Below are 19103 nucleotides of genomic sequence, written 5' to 3' on the forward strand. Positions count from 1 at the left end.
CTAGGGAAACATTCTGGAAAAGGGGAAAGAATTTTATCATTTGAAACAAAATGTGTGTAAATAGCATTAATGTTAGTAGTTATGTGAGTGTGTTAGTGTTTTGTGACTCTACATGTTGGTGAATGTTGAGTGTGTTCAGCTGCAATAAAGCCATGCTGCTCCAGTTCCTGTCTCTTCTCTGTGTGGGGACTGATATGGAGTGTGTGAGACGCACTGTGGCTCTCTCCCGGGCTCTGGGTAAGATGGTGGACCTCACTCAGACCCGGCTGGACCAGCAGGCCTGTAGGTCACTGGCGCTGTTTCTGGAACATTTTGAAGGGCTGTCAGAACTGGACCTTAGCCACTGTCAGCTCACTGACCACTGCCCGCAGCTGCTGTTCCCACACCAGCACAAAGCTCACATCCTGGAGTGAGTGGACAAGCGGGAGGAGGGATGTGTAGAGTCTTGATTGTTGAGTCCACAGTGAGCACTAACATAGATATAACACATTTTACTCTTTTTCTCACAATTTAACACAAAATCCGGCATGTGACTGCACATCGAAGCTGTGTGTGTTCATTGTAAATCATTGTATGTTCCTTGAAAGGCTCTATATAAATGTAACTTTGCTCATTCAGTCATATCCTGTCTTCCTTCAAGGACTTATTTTTTTCAAAAGCAAATAGCAAAAAGCTTGATTTTCTTGGTGATTTTATTTGGAAATGACGACCTCTCTCACTGGCTGCCTGGTTCACTGATCACTGCCTGTACTTGGCAGGATGGACCTCTGTGGTCTACAGAATATCCAGACTGCTTGTAGAAACACATGTTCTCATTAAAAAGAGAAATAAGGCATAACAGACTCTTTATGATTTACAGTTTCATGCCTGATAGATAACAAGTCATGTGTACAAGAACTGAAAGAAATGATATTTTGTTTAAAATGTCAAAATGCATAATTATCTGGCCATTAATGACTCAGGTCCACTGACACAAATATACTATTTATTTCTTTGCTTATTCATTCATTTGCTAATTCAGTCATTCGTTTATTCATTCATTCGTTCATTAATTTAATTCATTGATCTATAAATCTACAGGTGTTTGTACTACTACACGGTGATTTTGTAGAGGGAGGTGTGTTTGGGAATCCTGAACAATGTGGTAATTATAATCCATCTAATTTCAACCTCAGTCACAATGACATCACTGATGTGTCAGCAAAGAGGATCTATGATACTGTCTCCAGCAATTACAATATTCACACTGTGAGGTAACTCTGTGTGTGTGTTTAGGCATTTAAAATAAGGCTGTAGTTATTTGAGTTTAAAATTTCAAATTTGAAAGCCTATTTTGATTTTATAGGCTCTTCAACAACAGAATTACAGGCATATAAATCTTCCTCTCAGAGAAGTGCTTTGAAGTCTGGTGATGTTGATGTGTTTTTGGCACTGTAATGATGAGATTTGATTTTATTAGATTATTGAGACTATCCAAATTATATTTTTGTTTTAAGTGAAAAAAATGTAATGATTAAAAAACATATTTTAGTTTTCTTATGAATTTTAAGATTACATATAAAAATCAAATATTCAAATTTTATTTATAAAGTACTTTTTAAAATTGTATTTTATTTTATTTTATTTACAACAGGTGTTTTTATAAAGCAGCTTTTCAAATGTCCAAGTCCAAGCCCCCAGTAAGCAAGCTAAGGGTGACAGTGGCAATGAAAAGCTCCCTAGAGCATGAGGAAGAAACGTCAAGAGGAACCAAGACTCAAAGGGGGTCCCATCCTCCTCTGGCTGTTTAAAGAGAGACATAAATTAAAAAATGAAATAAGCATTTAATGTTTAGTCCAACTTTCTGGAGGTTCTAGACTTGTCCCGATAGTGTGCATGTGTCCGAGACCCAAGTCGCAAGAGAACGTCCATTAAGGGCAACAGAGAGTAGTTGGTTGGGGTGGAGGTGGTGTGGGCTACAACAGGGGACGATGGGAGTAGCCAAGGCATCTGAGACAAGATGAGGCTCAGTAACATCATGACATCAGGGGTAGGTGTACCTCGGCAGAGTCCACTATCAGTCCAGTGTATTAGTGCAATGATGTTTGATTCCTATTCAAAGAACATGTGACACTTCCAACATTCACATTAGGTATCAATGAAGTTGTGACATCAAGCAAAGGAGGACAGTGAGACATGAGTAGACAAGCACAAGTTGGACTTATTAGGGACAATGAAACAAAACCTGAAGACAACAGAAATGAAAGCCTGAGTGAGCTAAACTGAACTGAATCAAACTCCTACTGCTATATGGACCTAGCTCTGCAATATAGTTGAAACTGTAAGTTGCTATAGATAAGCGTGTCTGCCAGATGTCTGCTCACATTAAGCAGTGAAGTTGTGCAGTGTGAACATGACATCTGTCTTTTACAGCAAAATCAGATTATTTTATTATTCTTTAAATGTCTTCATGGTCTAGCAACTCATAATGGCATTAGCACTTGAAAGCAAAAAAAAAAAAAGACCAAACCAACAGCAAAACAAAAATATCTCAAAACACACTTATTGCATTGAGTTCTGTTGAGATGACTTTTGATTTTTTATTAACACATCTGCTGTTATCTATTTACCTTTTCCTTTTATCATTATATATGTCATTTTATTTTTTACCCTTTGGGCAATTAGTCTCTTCTCAATGCATTTTATTTTCTGTGTGCAGAGAGAAGGGGTAAGAAGATGCATACAGAGGTCTGGACTAGCCGTGCTGTCAAAGGTTAGGGGAAATGAAATAAATAAATGTTCCAAAATGTTTTTTAAATAGTTTAGTAACCAACATTGTAAAATTCTAACATGATCGGCCACAGCAGTGATCAGAGTGATCAGTGGTAGCTCAGTGTTTGAGGTACTTGACTTGTAGTCAGAAGCTTACCGGTTCCAGCCCTACTGCTGCCAAGTTGCCACTGTTGGTTCTCTGAGCAAGGCCCTTAACCCTCAATTGCTCAAGATATACTCACTCGTAAGTCACTTTGGATATAAGTATCAGGTAAATGTATGATTGTGTTTTTTATAATCTTGTACACATAAATGTGATATTCAACCAGAATATGTAAAACACACTGTCAAATCGTGTTTATAAAAATACGTTTCAGTTTTAATTAATTTCTATAACTTCATGTCTCTTATGCTGATATGGTTGTTGGCTAAGACAACAATGGCCACAAGAGGGAGACAAAGAGCTTCCCTAGTAATCAATGAAAACAGGCATACCCTGTAACTGTATGCTATACTATTCTTTTATTTTATATTTTCCCTTGATGTCCACTTACAATGTTTGCATGGCTTTATGTTCCAAAAATAATCATAATCTATTTTACACAAATATTTTCCAACCTGTTTATCTTGTAGAATTAAATAGGACATGTATTACATTACGAATAAAGAATTCTGCGCTGCATACACTTAGACATCGGTAATATAACTTGCAGTTATATAACTTCTAGTGAAAATCCTTGAAGCAGGTCATTTGCCTGTTTTTATGTATTGATCTTTATTGCTCCAAAAAACTACTCACGTCTTCCAATGTTCTTGATCCCCACTTCTAAGAAATAGTAAATGGACTAATCCTAGTTGTGGATAAGTATAAGACTAAACAGCTGTGAACTAATTCCACACGAGGGGAGTCATCACTGCAAAGGTGTCATGGTGCGAGGCTTGCAGTGGTCCCTGTCCTGCGAACACAGAGAGACACAGAGGCGAGATACCAGTTAAAAAGGTTTGAGAAAGTACATCCTCCACTGACAAGATTCTGTTGTTTAAAGGTAAATGGAACTGTGACTTGAACAGGTCTGCTCCTTCTCTCAGCCAATATAGAAACAGCTAACTGCACTACAACAAGTACACAAGTTGTAATAAACTTGCTATGAGAATGATCTCAGTAAGTAACTCAAAATGATAGGAGCTTCTCCTTCCTGTTTTCTTTGTTCTCTTCTTGTTAGTGTTTGTATTTGCTCTTTCAAAACACTCCTTCACTCATTCCTCACACTAAAACATGAACCTGGTGTTGTTTACACAGTGAGTTGGTGTGAGGCATCTGATCCATGATTTCCCCCTGGGGTCACAGGTCTCGTTTGACGCCTTTTTTTTCTCCTTAAGACAAAAACAAATTCAAATAAGAGCAGAAAAACTGAGCAGAAATAAACAACTATTAAAATTCTAGATGCACTGTGGAATGTTCAGAGAAAAACAAGACACTCCAGTCTCTAATGTATTTAATATGTTATATTTAACTGTCAATATGGGGACATTACGAGAAGTCAGTGGGCTCAGCTGACCTGTCTATGATTGTATTATTATTATTATTTTAATCCTAGTCTAGTTAAGTTAAGGCATTTTTCTTTCAAAGAAAAGAAAAGGAATGGAACATGTGAAACACAAACATAAAAATAGGTATGCATTTATCTAATAAAATGATGACTACGATTAGGTGAGACAAGTTTTAGGATATAATAATAAGTGTATAATTTCCATCACACTTTTCACTTGAGTCTCCCGTGTTTCTGAATAAAAGAAAGTAATATAACACAAGCAGTTATACAATTTCCGAAAGGCATATTATTTAGAAATAAAGAAGAACTTGGTTATTATTTGGTTATTAGGACACATGAGGAAAGCATTTTAGTTGCATTCATTTTGCCAAAGACATCCATAACTGAAACAAGCTTCCTGTCACCACTGACCACCCTTCTAGCGTCCATGTCTCCACGGTTTCCCTGTCTAGTGTCTTTGTTTTGATTTACTCCCTTGTTGTGGTTCCATTCCTTCGTTTCGTTTTCTGCACCCCTCATAATTTGCACTTGTGTCTGGTTTAATGCTCATTTGACCATGTTTTTAAGCCCTGTTTTAGTTTAGTCTTGTTGCTATTTATTGTAAGTCCAGCTGCTGTTTGTTAATCGAGGCTTTCGTGCATGTGAATATAAGCCTGAATGTTTATCCTCGCCCCTTTATTATAGCCTGCATCCCTAGTTTGTCTTCGTGCACTTTTCTTTACTTTAGTTTATCATGAGTTCTCGGACTCTCCATGTTAATAATTTGACCCTGGACTTTGGATTTGCCCCCTAATAAATCTCACTCTTTTCCACACACTGCGTCCGCCTCCTTACCACTCATCGTTACACTTCCCCAACCTACTATATTTACAGGTTTTTTTGAGGTTTTTTTCAATCTGTGTAAAATTACATAATTTCTGCTGTTTCAGAAGTGAAGGATTTGCGTGCTCTAAATTTTCATCATGCCAATGCACAGAGGTTTTGGTATGGAGATTTTATCCCGATCTATAGGAGCAAGTGTAATGGACTATAAAGTTGACGAGAAAGAAACCATCCGTTTCGCCGCCGTTTATGTCCATAGATGCTGCTATTACCAAAAATACTACTGCGCTGATTCTTAGAGGACAGTTGATTTGACCGGATGTCGCAGCAGTACGGCCGACTACTCCTGATCATAACGCATTCATGACAACTCAGCCCTTTTTACGACTGAGGTGCTCACACGACAACGCGTGATCTTGCACCTTTTATGTGTTTTAAGGAAAACGCTCAGTGTTTTAAAGAGCAGCAGCGAATTTCCCTCTAAGGCGTTACTGAAGCTCTGTGAGCAGAGTAATTTCTCGCATTGTGTTGAAATGAACAGGTGTCTGTTCAACTCATTCATGAGCGTATTTTAACGCGCGTTCAATATCGTCCGAGCTGTAATCTTTTGAATTCTGTAACCATGCGGCGTCATACGTATAACATTCTAGTCGCGTGGTGTGATAGCAACTGCTAGTCAGAATAAACAGAAGACAAGCAGTAGTACAAACATTTCAAAAAGATTCGATTACAAAAGTGAGATGCATTTTTGGCAGAACAGCGTTCATCCTTTTGAAGTTAGTTGCAGCAATTCACACAATTCTCCGACCTACATTGTAAGACATCCTCCTGTTGAGCTGGATATCAGTGTGTTAAGCAGGTTTCTGTTTTGTAGGAGGACGGTAAGCAGCTGGAAGATTCCACCGTGTCAGCGCATCGTAGAGTGAGTTATCAACACAGCTGGCGACTGTTACAACTAACACACCACTTTAAATTTTGATATGAGGCCCTTTTTAGATAGAGATTGCCTGTTAGGGATTAGAATGAGGCTCTGCAGCATCTCAGATTGAAAAAGAAAGAAAGAACGCAGAGAAGAACAGAATAACTATATATATATATATATATTCATATGTCTCTGCATGTTCCAAATGGGAAACCATAAGGTGGAGGAGGAGTTGAGCAAAGAGACCCTGGGTGAATGTCGGAGAAAGACAAGGGAGGACAACCGACGGAAGGCTGCACGTGTGGGGCGGTGTCTTGGAGGTCTAGACCTCGAGCTAGCAGTGCGAGAACTGCAGAGGGAGAATGTGGAGATCAAAGCTGAACTGAGAAGGCTGAAAGCACAGCTTGAGAAAGTAGGAAAAGTGAAACACTTAGTTATACTGCAGTGCACATCCAATGAAGCAATGTTCTGCTATACACAGGAGATGATTTTAGATTGAAATAAGGAACTATAATTAAAGTCCAGGTAAATAGTGAGCATAAATGTGTTAGGGCAAATCAACAAATGGATTGCCTATGACACTACAATATCACAGTCTAGCTTATATTAGATTTTTGATAGTATATCAAAGTGTGTGCACATGCATGTATTTAATAGTGATGCTAAATTAAATGCTTTTTCACAGTTGGAAAGCCCAAGGCCCAGTTTCCCCCTGGAGTCTCCCAAACCACGAGACAACAGGTTTCCCTCACTCTCCCTCAGACAGCCTACCAGATTTGCACCTGGTGAGCCCCACTGGCTCCAAGAAGCCCCATCATCCAGACCCTACAGACCTTGCCGTCCACTACTGCCTCCCCTGTCCTATCACTCAGATGTGAGGGCAGCACCAAATGCAGAGAAGAAGCTGTTCAAGGAGACACATGAGAAGACACATGAGAAGAAGAAACTGAAACGTCAGCAAAAAGACATAGAGCAGACAACGAAAGAAGCGAATGAAGCCACGGAAGCAAGAAAATGTGAGAAGAAGAGATTTCGTATTACGATTGTATGGAAAGGATTTAAAGGAATTAAGTCTTTCTTTCAAAAATAGCTGTGTGGTTTAGAATTTAATGTCCTTTCCATATTAACATAACTTTACTCCTATACTGTATGCAATAAGCAGGCCAAAATAATTTTCCAGACATTTTTCATAGATTTTGAATTGATTTAAATATGAATGTCTTATTTCAAAATGTGCTTATTAGTTCATGTCTGTTTTATAATATAAATAAAGATATTTTATTAAATAAGTGAAAAGTCTGGCATCAGTTTAATAGGTACAGTTGGACCATTTAAGTTCATTTAAGTGTTCCAAGTAAGATCATGTCATGATTTATTGACAAAATATTAAAAATGTATAGTTTTGAAAGAATTAACAGCCCAGCATTTATTCAGTAAGAGGTTCAGGAGTAGAAAAAATGTTAAGAAGCCCTCTTGTCCCCCAGTCCCAGAGTCACATGCAAGGTTTAACCATCAAATATTAAAACCCTGAGAAATGTTCAGTCTGAGATCTGAGTGAATAGTTTAAGGAAGAGATTTGTCCAACCATCCATGTTCTGTTACAAAAATGGGGTTGCGGTCTGGACCTCCTTGACACCAAGAATTGTACAACCGTTTCCCTTTGTAGATGATGAATCTGCCCATCAACATTCCCAGTGATGTGGACTGTTATCTGTTCCCTCCCACTTCCACCTGTAGTCTGGTACATAATCTTACAGGATTTGTCATGGACCAGTGACAAATCCTGTCTCATCTACATTGTAGATATTCTGGGATTTTGTTGTGAAATCTGTGAGATAAGCATATCAAAGCAGTGGGTGAATATTCCAGTATCAGCTGAGGTCCTCACTGTAGCCACAGGAAACTGTTCTGATTTGTGAATGGTCTGCTCAGGATGATCTCACATAAAACAATAAAATCATTTTCTCCCATTGGGGAAAGGGCTCTGAATTCCACTAGCCAGATTATAATCCAGAACAAGATGTAAAACATCTGTTTCAGTGAAGCTCCAACCCCAGTCACACATGACCTGCCAGGATTTTAAGAACACATGGACACATTAGCCTAAGCCATTTATGATCACAGCGTAACTTAATATTTGTCATTCATTTATTCCATCAAACAGCATTTATTTTGCATATCATAATTTCTTACTTGCAGCCAGTACAGTGAAAACTGATGCAAGTTTGTACTTGAAGGAACTCCTCATTAAAACACTCTAAGGTCATCTTAAATGGAGTGTAGTGGTCTTAACTGGTTTCAAAGTGACTAGTGGTGAAAAAAGACAATGTGTTCATTTTTAAATAAAATATATATTTACATGCATGGAGCCTAAATATAACTTGGACTAAGAATCATATTATTATTTTGCCCACGTACAGAAATATTAACTTATTCTAATTCAAGGATTGCTTGTTGCCTATGGTTGGCATACTGTGTACACGAAAACTGTGTACATACATGGTAATGCTTAAAAATAGGTGTATCTGCCAGTGAAGTTTATGCTTTGACCTTTAGATTAGCTGTGATGCTGAGACAGGCAGGGCAAGACACAAGCGTGTTGTCGAACTTTGTTTATTAGGAGGAGCAGAAACATTATCCAAGAGCAGGTTACCAGAATACATGAGAAACAAAAAACAAAGTGAGGCTAACCAGGAAGAAGAAAACACAGAGGTAAAAGTAAGATAACACAGATATTAAGAACACAGGAACGGAGAACAATATGGAAAACGAACAGGCAGAGCAAGAATACATATGGTAGAACTCCAAAATAGTGATGGGATGTTAGATACTGAGGCATCAAAGCTCACTATTGCAAAGCACAGTGATTCAACACTGTATTGAAGATTGTATCAAAGTTACTATTAGCATATGACTAATGAGGTCTAAGCATCAAACATCATCTAAACACTGGATGAAGTGGCACTGTTTCATAGGTCTGGCACTGTCGTATAACTTGCAAGCTATAAGAGAGTGTAAAATCTCCAGACATCTTTTTCCCACAAAATTTGAAATATGGAAAATATGGAAGCAAATCTTTCCATATGAGGATAAATAACATAAATCGACCATTTCTTAATGCACAGAAATTAAAGCATTAAAATCTCATTTGACATAATATAAATGCAGTTACCAAAAAGTGGCTGAAAATAAGCAGGAAACTGGGCATGGTATAAAAACTTATATACATTTACATACACTTATATATACATTTATGTGTGTTTTGGAAAGTTTCCAAGATGTCATTTTGTGCCAGCATTGTTTAGGTTTTATTGAGACTCCTGTGTCAGGTAATCAACATATTACAGTCCATGGTAATTGGTAAATTCAGGTGAAATATTTATATTAATCTGAAATTAACTGCCCTGCCACTGTGTGTGTGTGTGTGTGTGTTTTGTTTTCTCAGTGTTGACAGGCTGCTGCTGAGGCTGCTCCACTGCTACAGTGTCTCTGACCTCCAGCAGGGGGCAGCAGCAACAGATCTGCTCTCTGCTCTGCAGCACAGACTGGACTTCTCCTGCAGCTCTGCTCTGGACCTGACAGCAAACACACAGACACACACTCTGACTCTGAGCAATGAGGACTGCACAGTCGTCTCCATGGTCAACCAGAGAGCTCACACACACATACATACATACATACATACATACACACACACACACACACACACACACACACACAGCTCACTCTGCATGACTGTGAGATAGAGGAGGCTGGAGTGGAGCTACTCTTCCCCATTTTACACACAGTCACCCTGCAGTAAGCCACTGACTAACAATTTAACACAATATTCGGCATGTGACTGAATGTAGAAGCTGTGTGTGTTCATTGGAAAGCATTGTATGTTCTTTGAAAGGCTCTATATAAATGTAACTTTGCTCATTCAGTCATATCTTGTGTTCTGTCAAGGACATTTTTTTGAAAACAAACAGCAAAAAGCCTGACTTTCTTGGTGATTTTATTTCTCTTACTGGCTGCCTGGTTCACTGATCACTGCCTGTCCTTGGCAGAATGGATATTGAGTGTCTCTGAAAATGTATTAATATTATTAGTATGTGCCTAACGCTCCTCTCTATTCCAAAACTGACCCGATTTCCATAATTCTCGTATTGCATAAGACATTTATTTCCATTATATGTTTTAGCATTCAGGTGGTCATTTTTCTTTTCAACAGTTATTGGCGGGATCCAATAGATCCAAAGTCAAACGAATACGCACATCATGTGTTGAACCCATCCATAGTATTTTTCTGCTTATCTAATATGCCAATATTTTCTCGTAACCATCCCACCAAGTCCTAAAAACACCCAAACCTAAATGCTTAGTAACTACAGTAAAGCTTTTGTCACTGTCTTAATTTTTATTCTGCATTAGTTCATCAAATGGTTATTTATTGAGAGTGAGTCTGTATTTTGTATTTGAAAAAAAATAAAACTTTGTCAGCATTAAGCAGGTTTGTTGTCTGGTTTGAAGGCTGTGGTTGTGCTATTTTTCTGGCCTTTCTGGTCAACTAGTTTCTGTACCCAGTCATTCCATCAAGGGAGGTGTGTTGCTATTGAAATGTCTAACTTCCTTCATCTAGGGAATTCATGACATACATTAGAATTACATTTATTATAGCTGCAGGTGGCAATTAAGGGGTCCAATCATTTTATCACATCTGCACAACTTGGTTGCTGATGACATCCCATATTAAGTTCACCAGCCTTTGTGGTTGGTTTTGAGGTTTTGTTTCCAGGAATGTTTTATTTTGAAACCAATCTCTCAATTTTCTCTGCTGAATTGCTTTATATAAATATTTTTTTCTGATTCGACATGACTAAGAAATATGGTTCCCCCAGAAGGTCAGTTCACCCCAAATGTACTTGCATTCACAGTATGTTCATATACACCATTGAAGTTTGGTAATAATCTAACACTCTATGGCTAAGTTTTAGCCTATTAATAAAAATCCTGCTCTTGGGGATTGATAGTTAAATACACATATTTTTGATCATTATTTACAAGAAGATCTGCATTTTTTACATTTAAAAGGTATCTCTAGATCAAAAGGTCACTGACTTGTTTGAAAGGTGCATTTGCCCAACTAATTTAGGTATCAAAAATCAGGCTAAAAAAAGGTTTACGAAACGTATTGAACTTTTTTATAGAATAGTCACAAAGTATTGCACTGTATAAACTGCATTTCTCATGCACAACTGGTACACAATGGGATTGAATTTTTTTTTTTTTAAATACCTTTTCATATGTCAGAGGGGCTCTGTTGGCAAAAATGTCCTATAATTGCCATGCTAGCTTAAAGTCCATAAATCAATACTCATGTCAAGTTTCATAAGAATTACTCAAAGAAGTCTTAATTTTTTCTTTCTGCTGTTTTGAATGAATCAGTACACCGTGGAAGGATTGATAGGTATGTAGGGGCCATACTCTATACAAATATCAACATGTTTCAGTCTCATCAATATTTTGATACCAAATTTGTGAAGATTGGAGAAAGGTCCTATGACTAGTGTGTTACAGTTCATCAGCAACATAAAAAGCAGTAGGATATTTAAATTCAAAGTAATTTCTACAAGAATCAACGTTGTACCAGTCCACTGAAGCCATTTCTTACTAAATTACATTACATCCTTTGAAGCCCACTGAAAAATGATTAGCCAATTACCTGAAAAACATTAGCCAATGTTTGACTCAGCCTTAGCAATCCTCCAGCTTGCTTACAGAAGCAGTATGCAAAATTTCATCTTGATCAGAAGAGCAGTTGTTGAGAAACAGTTATTTGCATATTATTATATGCCCCATATTGACAAAACTGCTACATTTGGTAAGCTACCTCAAAGTCAACAATGGTATAAGTCTTTTAAATTTCATGAAATCTGAACATGTCGTTTAGGAGTTACAGCTAGTTAAAGTTAAGGTTAAAGCCTAACCTTTGTACTACTACTTTGTACTACTAATATTAGACTGCAATAGGACAGCTGTATTTTTATGTCAGGTTTTTGTTTAAATAATTATTGAGATTCAGACTCTTGCAAATATTTTGACACCAATTTCACTCAGATTGGTGTGAAAATCCTAGGAAAAACCCAAACAAACAAAAAAAGTGAAATCTAGTGGGCAGAGCCTATCTGAATTCAGAAGAAACCAAGGAAGAATAAAATAAAAATAAATAATATTATTTCTATATTCACCTCTGCCTTTTGTTTTGAACATCTGCAAATGTTAAATATAGTTTTATCTGCAGTTCATAAAGGAAAAAACAAAAATACATCAGAGTCAGAACGTTTGTTTCTTTGTCACACAGTTTTATTATTGTTTTGAATTATTATATTGTCTTTTAGCAATTGTCAATTGTCCTTGGACTTGTCCTCGGCCTCACACAGCCAGGTGAAAAAAGGCTGTCACGGATTTGAGGGCCACACCTTTGCCTCTTGTTGTGTTTGGACAGCAGCTGCTGGTGCACCTGCCTCTGCTCCTCAAGTTTGGCCTACTGATGGATCTGTTCAATGGTCTTGGGCCCGTGGTCAGCTCGCTGCGACACCCAGTTATGCTAGAAAAGCAAAATCAGCAGATGCATTCTTTTGCATCACCATGCGCTGGAATGGCAAACACAAACACACAAACACAGGCAGAGTCTCTAACCAGTCGCAGGTCGATGACGTCCTGGAGCAGGAACCGAATGCGTGAGGAACCCCTCCTCTCCTTCACTGTCTTTTCTATATATTTAAAGTAGTGATCCATTTTTGGCTGAGAGAGAGAGAGAGAGATTGTAAGAGAAACGTAGAAAAATTTCAGGTATTCTACCCCTTTCGATTCGATCAGGTGTGCTCTCAGCTGAACTCATGTCGCAAGACGTTTATGACTTTTATGTAAACCCTGCTGCCTTGCACGTTGGTCAGTGCTGTAAAGCAGTTCACTGCCACTGTGGGTGTAGCTGTGCTGTCATCAGCTGCACTTGGCTTTGGGGAATCCAGGGTGCAGCAGCAGGAGGCGGCAAACGTGGAGGAGGCTGTGAGAGCAAAACCTTCTAACAGCTGACCAGTCCTGAATAAAAGCCTTTCATTTTGTCAGCTGCAGTAGGAGCAGAGCTAACAACCACACTGACAACTTCACTAAACAACATGAACTTGGACACTTTTAAAATCATTGCCAAGGCCTAATAATACACTGATATCAGCGCAGCATGCTAGTCGCACTATAGATGATGATCCTAATTAGTTGGCTACCCTGTAGTCAGAGTGCAGGCAACAGGCAAGCAACAGAAAACACTGACAGCAAAACTTTTATAGACAACATTTCAACATGCTTGTTTTTTGGTTAAAAGCGTGCATGGAGAAAAAAATACACAATAAAAAAGACCAGGAAAATTGAACACATATAACTATCAAACTAGTTGGTGACTGAACTGTCAACATCACAACTGCTGTTCCTACTAGAGACAAAACTGACAGTCAAGATACAATATCCAAAACTTCTTCATCCAGTTTCGATGTGTAAAGTAAAAACGCAACACAGACCAAATCTGGACAAAATAGGCACAGTCGCTGCACTGCACACTAGCACTCATCTACACATGCCCCGAAAACCTTTACATGACATACTAAAGATAAACCGATGCAAGTGCTGAGCATCTGCTGAGAATATTAAATCAACCCAGACCAGGCCCGCGGCCTGCTTACCCTGGCCTTCTCCAAGTCCAGGTCTTTGCCGATGGCTGTGAGGAGGTGGCACAGACGCTCCAGGCTCTCCTCGTTGTGGTTCATTAATAATTTGACCACGCAGTCGTGCATGATGGCCTCCGACAGCATGCGCAGCTTGAACAGCTCCCCGATGAACTTGATGTTGCCGATGGACCTCCTGTGGGCCTTGTCCTTCGCCTCCTCCAGATCCTCCTCCAGCCTCTCCCGCTCGCTGGCCTTGCGAGGAGTAACCAGAACAAAGACAAAAGCAAAAAACAGCGCGTTTGGACCCGATAACGACCTGTCCGCCTCCCAGCACTGCTGCCGATTTCAGTCCCCTTTCTCCTGATCTGTGGGTTGGTGAGTCGGGTAAACTAGACAGGAGTGCTGCTTACTGAAGTGGCCGCTTCCAGCTGGTGCCGCAGCTTCTCCAAAACATCATCGTTGACCTTGTCCTTCTCAAACTCCTTCTGACAGCGGTTCAGCAGCAGCTTTTGGAAACTCACAGTGCTGGTGGGCTTGTCTGCCATGGGCACTTTTAACTACACAGGAAAGACATGTAGGAGAAACACTTGGGTATAAGACAGTGTTGAGAGTTCTGTTACTAAATAGAAGCTGATTAAAGCTCCATGTCAGTTTAGAGTGGTTCAAACAGAGTTCACTTCTGTGTGGCATTTGCTTTTGTATGGAACTTCAGCAGCAATGTATGGGAACATGTTACTCACCATAGCCAGGCAGCTGCACATATTGCCATAGGCCATAGAGAAGCTGGGCTCATCAATGGCTTTTTCAAAAACCAGGTCAACCACGCCTTTGAGGCGCTCCTCCGTGTCGATGGTGAGGTCCATCACCTGCTTCATCAGCTGGTTAAACATCTGCGGAGGAAGCTCTGATTTCTCAGGGGGATAAGAGTCTGGGGTGGGGGCAGGAGTGGGAGCTGGAGCTGGGACGGGTCCATGTGCAGAGACAGGGGCAGGAGCAAAAGCAGGACTGCCGGGCTCTCGTCTCTGCACAGGAGGCTCGACTGGCCGTAGTGGTGGTGATGAAGACTTCAGCATTGCACACTCAAGCTTTGGCTCGTCATCTACAGCCAATCACAGATGAGGGTTGGGAAAGTTGAACCACCAAAAAGGGGGAAAAAAATTCAAATAAAATAATAATCAGTGGAGTCAAAAGCAAATCATCCACAAAACTAGTACTAGTTTCATAAGGAAGTTCATGCATGTGCTAGCTAGCCCTAAACCAGCTGTGTGTATGTGATGTAGTTAGAGGGTTGAAAGGGACAGTGAGGCCTGACCTGGTTTCAAGTCCACAGGAGCAGGAAGGACCTGAGCACTGTCCACGTTATACATGACATTCCCCTGCTCTGCTACCTGGCTGTTCAGCTGCTGGGATTTGAGGTAGAAAATGTGAGAATAATGAGGGTGTGGACATAAAAACTAGCAAAAGACAGAAAAGATGGAGAGAGAGAGAGAGAGAGAGAGAGAGAGAGAGAGAGACTGCACACATGCAGAAGAAGGGGAATGGCAACGAGGGTGGGGGGGTGAGCACAGCACAGCACAGCATAATTAAAGTTTACAGAGAGGCCTTTCCTCAGAGAAGCTGAGGTGCTCAGGATTTGGCTGAATCGTTCTTATAGGGCCTTTACGTGGGCTGTCTGTATAGTGGGAACACGAGGGAAGATCAGGAGGATTCGAGTGGTTGTGAGGGAGAACTAAGATGGAGGCAGATGAAAGAATAGGCACGGCAAGTCGGAACATCAAAACACATCTGAGAAGCCTTCTTAAATCAGAACGGCCACAATCACACAAGCTACTGGAACAAGTCAAATATGACGGAGGAGGGTCAACGGTGCGACCGAATCACTGAAGGAGGAAGAGAGAATGGCTGGAAATCAAACTACACCATCAACTTTTGTTGCTGATTGTATGATGCTTTTAATAGGACAAGACAATGAAAGCCAGCCAAACAACCAAACAACCAAACAACCAGCTCAGAGCTTATTATGAGGGAGGACTAGATGAGAGAGTACTTTGACCTGTGGAGTGGATCACGCGAGCTGATTTCAGTTAAGCACCTAGTTATGGAAACTATAAAGACTAACATTGTCATAAAAATGTGCTAGGGTTAGAATACATTCTTTGCTCGCTTCAAGGCTACATCTAGCAGCGCTAATGCTAACAGCGTTAATGCTAACAGCGCCAGTGCTAACGGCGCTAGTGCTAACAGCGCAAGTCCAAATGGCACTATCGGCGCAGCCAATGGCACATGCGCGGGGCCCACCATAGAACAGCGCCCTCTCATCATCACGGAGAGTGACGTGAGGAGAGTGTTTAAAAGGGTGAATACCAGGAAGGCGATGGGACCAGACGGTATCTGCGGGAGGGTCCTCAAAGCCTGCGCAGATCAGCTAGCCCCGGTATTCACCGACATCTTCAATCTCTCCCTGACGCTCGGTATCGTCCCGTCCAGCTTCAAGCAGTCCACCATCGTCCCCGTCCCAAAGAAACCTCGACCCTCCGACCTCAATGACTACCGCCCTGTCGCCCTCACATCAGTCGTGATGAAGTGCTTTGAAAAGCTAGTCAGAGACTTCATCACATCTTCACTGCCAGCCTCCATGGACCCACTGCAGTTTGCATACCGCCACAACCGCTCCACTGACGATGCAATTGCACATCTGCTCCACACTACACTGACTCACGTGGACGAAGGGAGGGGAAATTATGTTAAAATGCTATTTGTCGACTACAGTTCAGCATTTAACACTATCATCCCCTCCCTACTCACTACTAAGTTGGGGGATCTAGGACTGCATACATCCCTGTGCGACTGGATCTCCAACTTCCTAACAGACAGACCACAATCAGTACGGGTGGGCAACTGCGCCTCATCCACCCTCATCCTCAGCACTGGAGCTCCTCAGGGTTGTGTCCTAAGCCCCCTGCTCTACTCACTGTACACCTACGACTGCACAGCCACTTCCAGCTCTAACATCATTGTCAAGTTTGCTGACGACACCGTTGTCATGGGTCTGATCTCGGACAACGACGAGAGGGCCTACCTGGAGGAGATTAAACACCTGGAAAACTGGTGCCAGGAAAATAATCTCCTCCTAAACGTCAGTAAGACAAAGGAGCTGATCGTGGATTGCAGCAAGAAGCAGGAGCGGCACTACCAACCAGTGAGGATCGGTGGAACCACGGTGGAGAGAGTAGATAGTTTCCGGTACCTTGGAGTTCACATCTCGCAGGACCTGTCCTGGTCCCGCCATACCAACTCCCTGGCAAAGAAGGCTCGTCAGCGTCTTTACCACCTCAGACGCCTAAGAGACTTCAGACTGCCCTCCAAAGTACTGTGGAACTTCTACACCTGCACTATCGAGAGCATCCTCACGGGGAACATCACAGTCTGGTTTGGGAATAGCACCAAGCAGGACAGACAAGCACTCCAAAGGGTAGTGCGTTCAGCAGAGCGCATCACACACACGGAACTTCCTGACCTGCAGACCATCTACTACAAGCGGTGCCAGACCAAGGCCAGGAAAATTGTGAAGGACCCCACCCATACCAACAATAGACTCTTCTCTCTGTTGAGGTCAGGGAGTTTAGGACGCTTCCGCTCCCTGAAGACCAAGACAGAGAGGCTGAAGAGGAGCTTCTTCCCACAGGCCATTCGGGCCCTGAATCAGGGAAACTGATCAACTGTGGGGACCACCACCACCATGTAACATAACTGTATATCTGTACATCTGTATATATAGATTTATACTCAATTACCTTGTTACACAACAACTGTAGATATGTTATTATACAAAATGGATCTGTACATTGTGTAGATTGTGTACATATATACCCAACCATATTACACCTGCACTGTACATTCTGTAGATTGTGTACATATATACCCAACCATATACATTGTACATTGTGTATATAATCATAATATACATATACTGTACATACATTGTTAATATATTTTTGTACATACATAGAATATATATATTTATCTTGCATATATATATTTTTCTCTATGCACCCCTGTTTCTTTTCCTCAGTTTGGACAGAGCACTCTCCACCATTTCACTGTGAGTTATACTGTGTATGACTATGTATGTGACGAATAAACCGAACTTGAACTTGAATTTGAGATCCGGCTACAGAGGACAGAGGGCAGAGGGTAACTTGGAGGAGATCGAAACTGAAGGACTTGTCACTTTGAACCAGTTCCTAACAAGAAGTACGAAATACATAAGATCTACCTTAAACATTGATAAGTGCAATAAACAATAAGTACTAGAGTACTACTAGACCAGCAAGTAGTAAGTTGCAGTAGTTTAGCTTTGAGATCACAAGAGACCGCACAAGCACCTGGGTAGCTTCCTGCGAGAGAAGGGGCCGAATCCTTCGTATGTTACAAAGGAGAAATCTGAAACATGAGTTGAGAATGACAACTGGTTGTCCAAAGTTATGATCGTGATACCAGGGAGTTCTCAAAGGGAACTGTGAGGTCCTGATAAGGGCTGGGAGTACCCGGGATGTACAGAAGGTTGCATGTTAGCTAGGACAGCTAGCTGGCTCATTCGCTTTCTATCCATCTTAAAACTGCCAAAGTCTCGAAGTAAACATCACTAGTGAGTTATTCTACACACCTGGCATTAGCAGAATGTTACAATAATAACTGTTCACCGCAGCAGTAAAGCAATAAACACTTGTCTTATGTAGCCGACAAGGTCGCAAAATACACCAAGCCCGTTGTCATAGCAACCAGCACTTCGCTTGCTCGAACTAGCCTAGCTAAGATAGCCTTAATGGGCTAAAAAAGACTCATTTCTACGCCAGGCACACATACTACAAATGCATATTAGCTACATAACTGTTTCAATAAATGCGTGTATTGCCATGCTATTCATTAATTTTCCTGTATGTGCACAATTGTAGACCGGAGGTTCATTAACGTAATCTTCTTCGCCATTATCTTAGCTAGCTAATAAAGCTAAGCTAGTTAGCCAGCCTAGCTAACTGATATGTTTCAATGTGGAGACGCAGTAAGAGTGTCTCTAATAATTTGAGTTTGTTTTCAGTCGGTACGTACACTCAAACGGTGTCATACAGTTATTGAATAAATCAGCAGAAGCTGTTGTTAAAATAATTTTCTGCGTCCTTTTGAGGTCTTACCTTGACAGTGGTGAAGCTTAGCAGTGGTAACCTACATACGATTCGCATTCAAGAAATTAAATACAAAAAAAACCATCTTTCTACGGTCAACTGAGAAATCCATATCTTTGCGAAATTTATTCTATGAGAATAATTTAAAACTACTTGCTTTGGAAAAAGC

This window comes from Electrophorus electricus, chromosome 10 (assembly GCF_041902795.1).
Source record: "Electrophorus electricus isolate QZ-2024a chromosome 10, ASM4190279v1, whole genome shotgun sequence".
Classification (NCBI taxonomy): Eukaryota; Metazoa; Chordata; class Actinopteri; order Gymnotiformes; family Gymnotidae; genus Electrophorus; species Electrophorus electricus.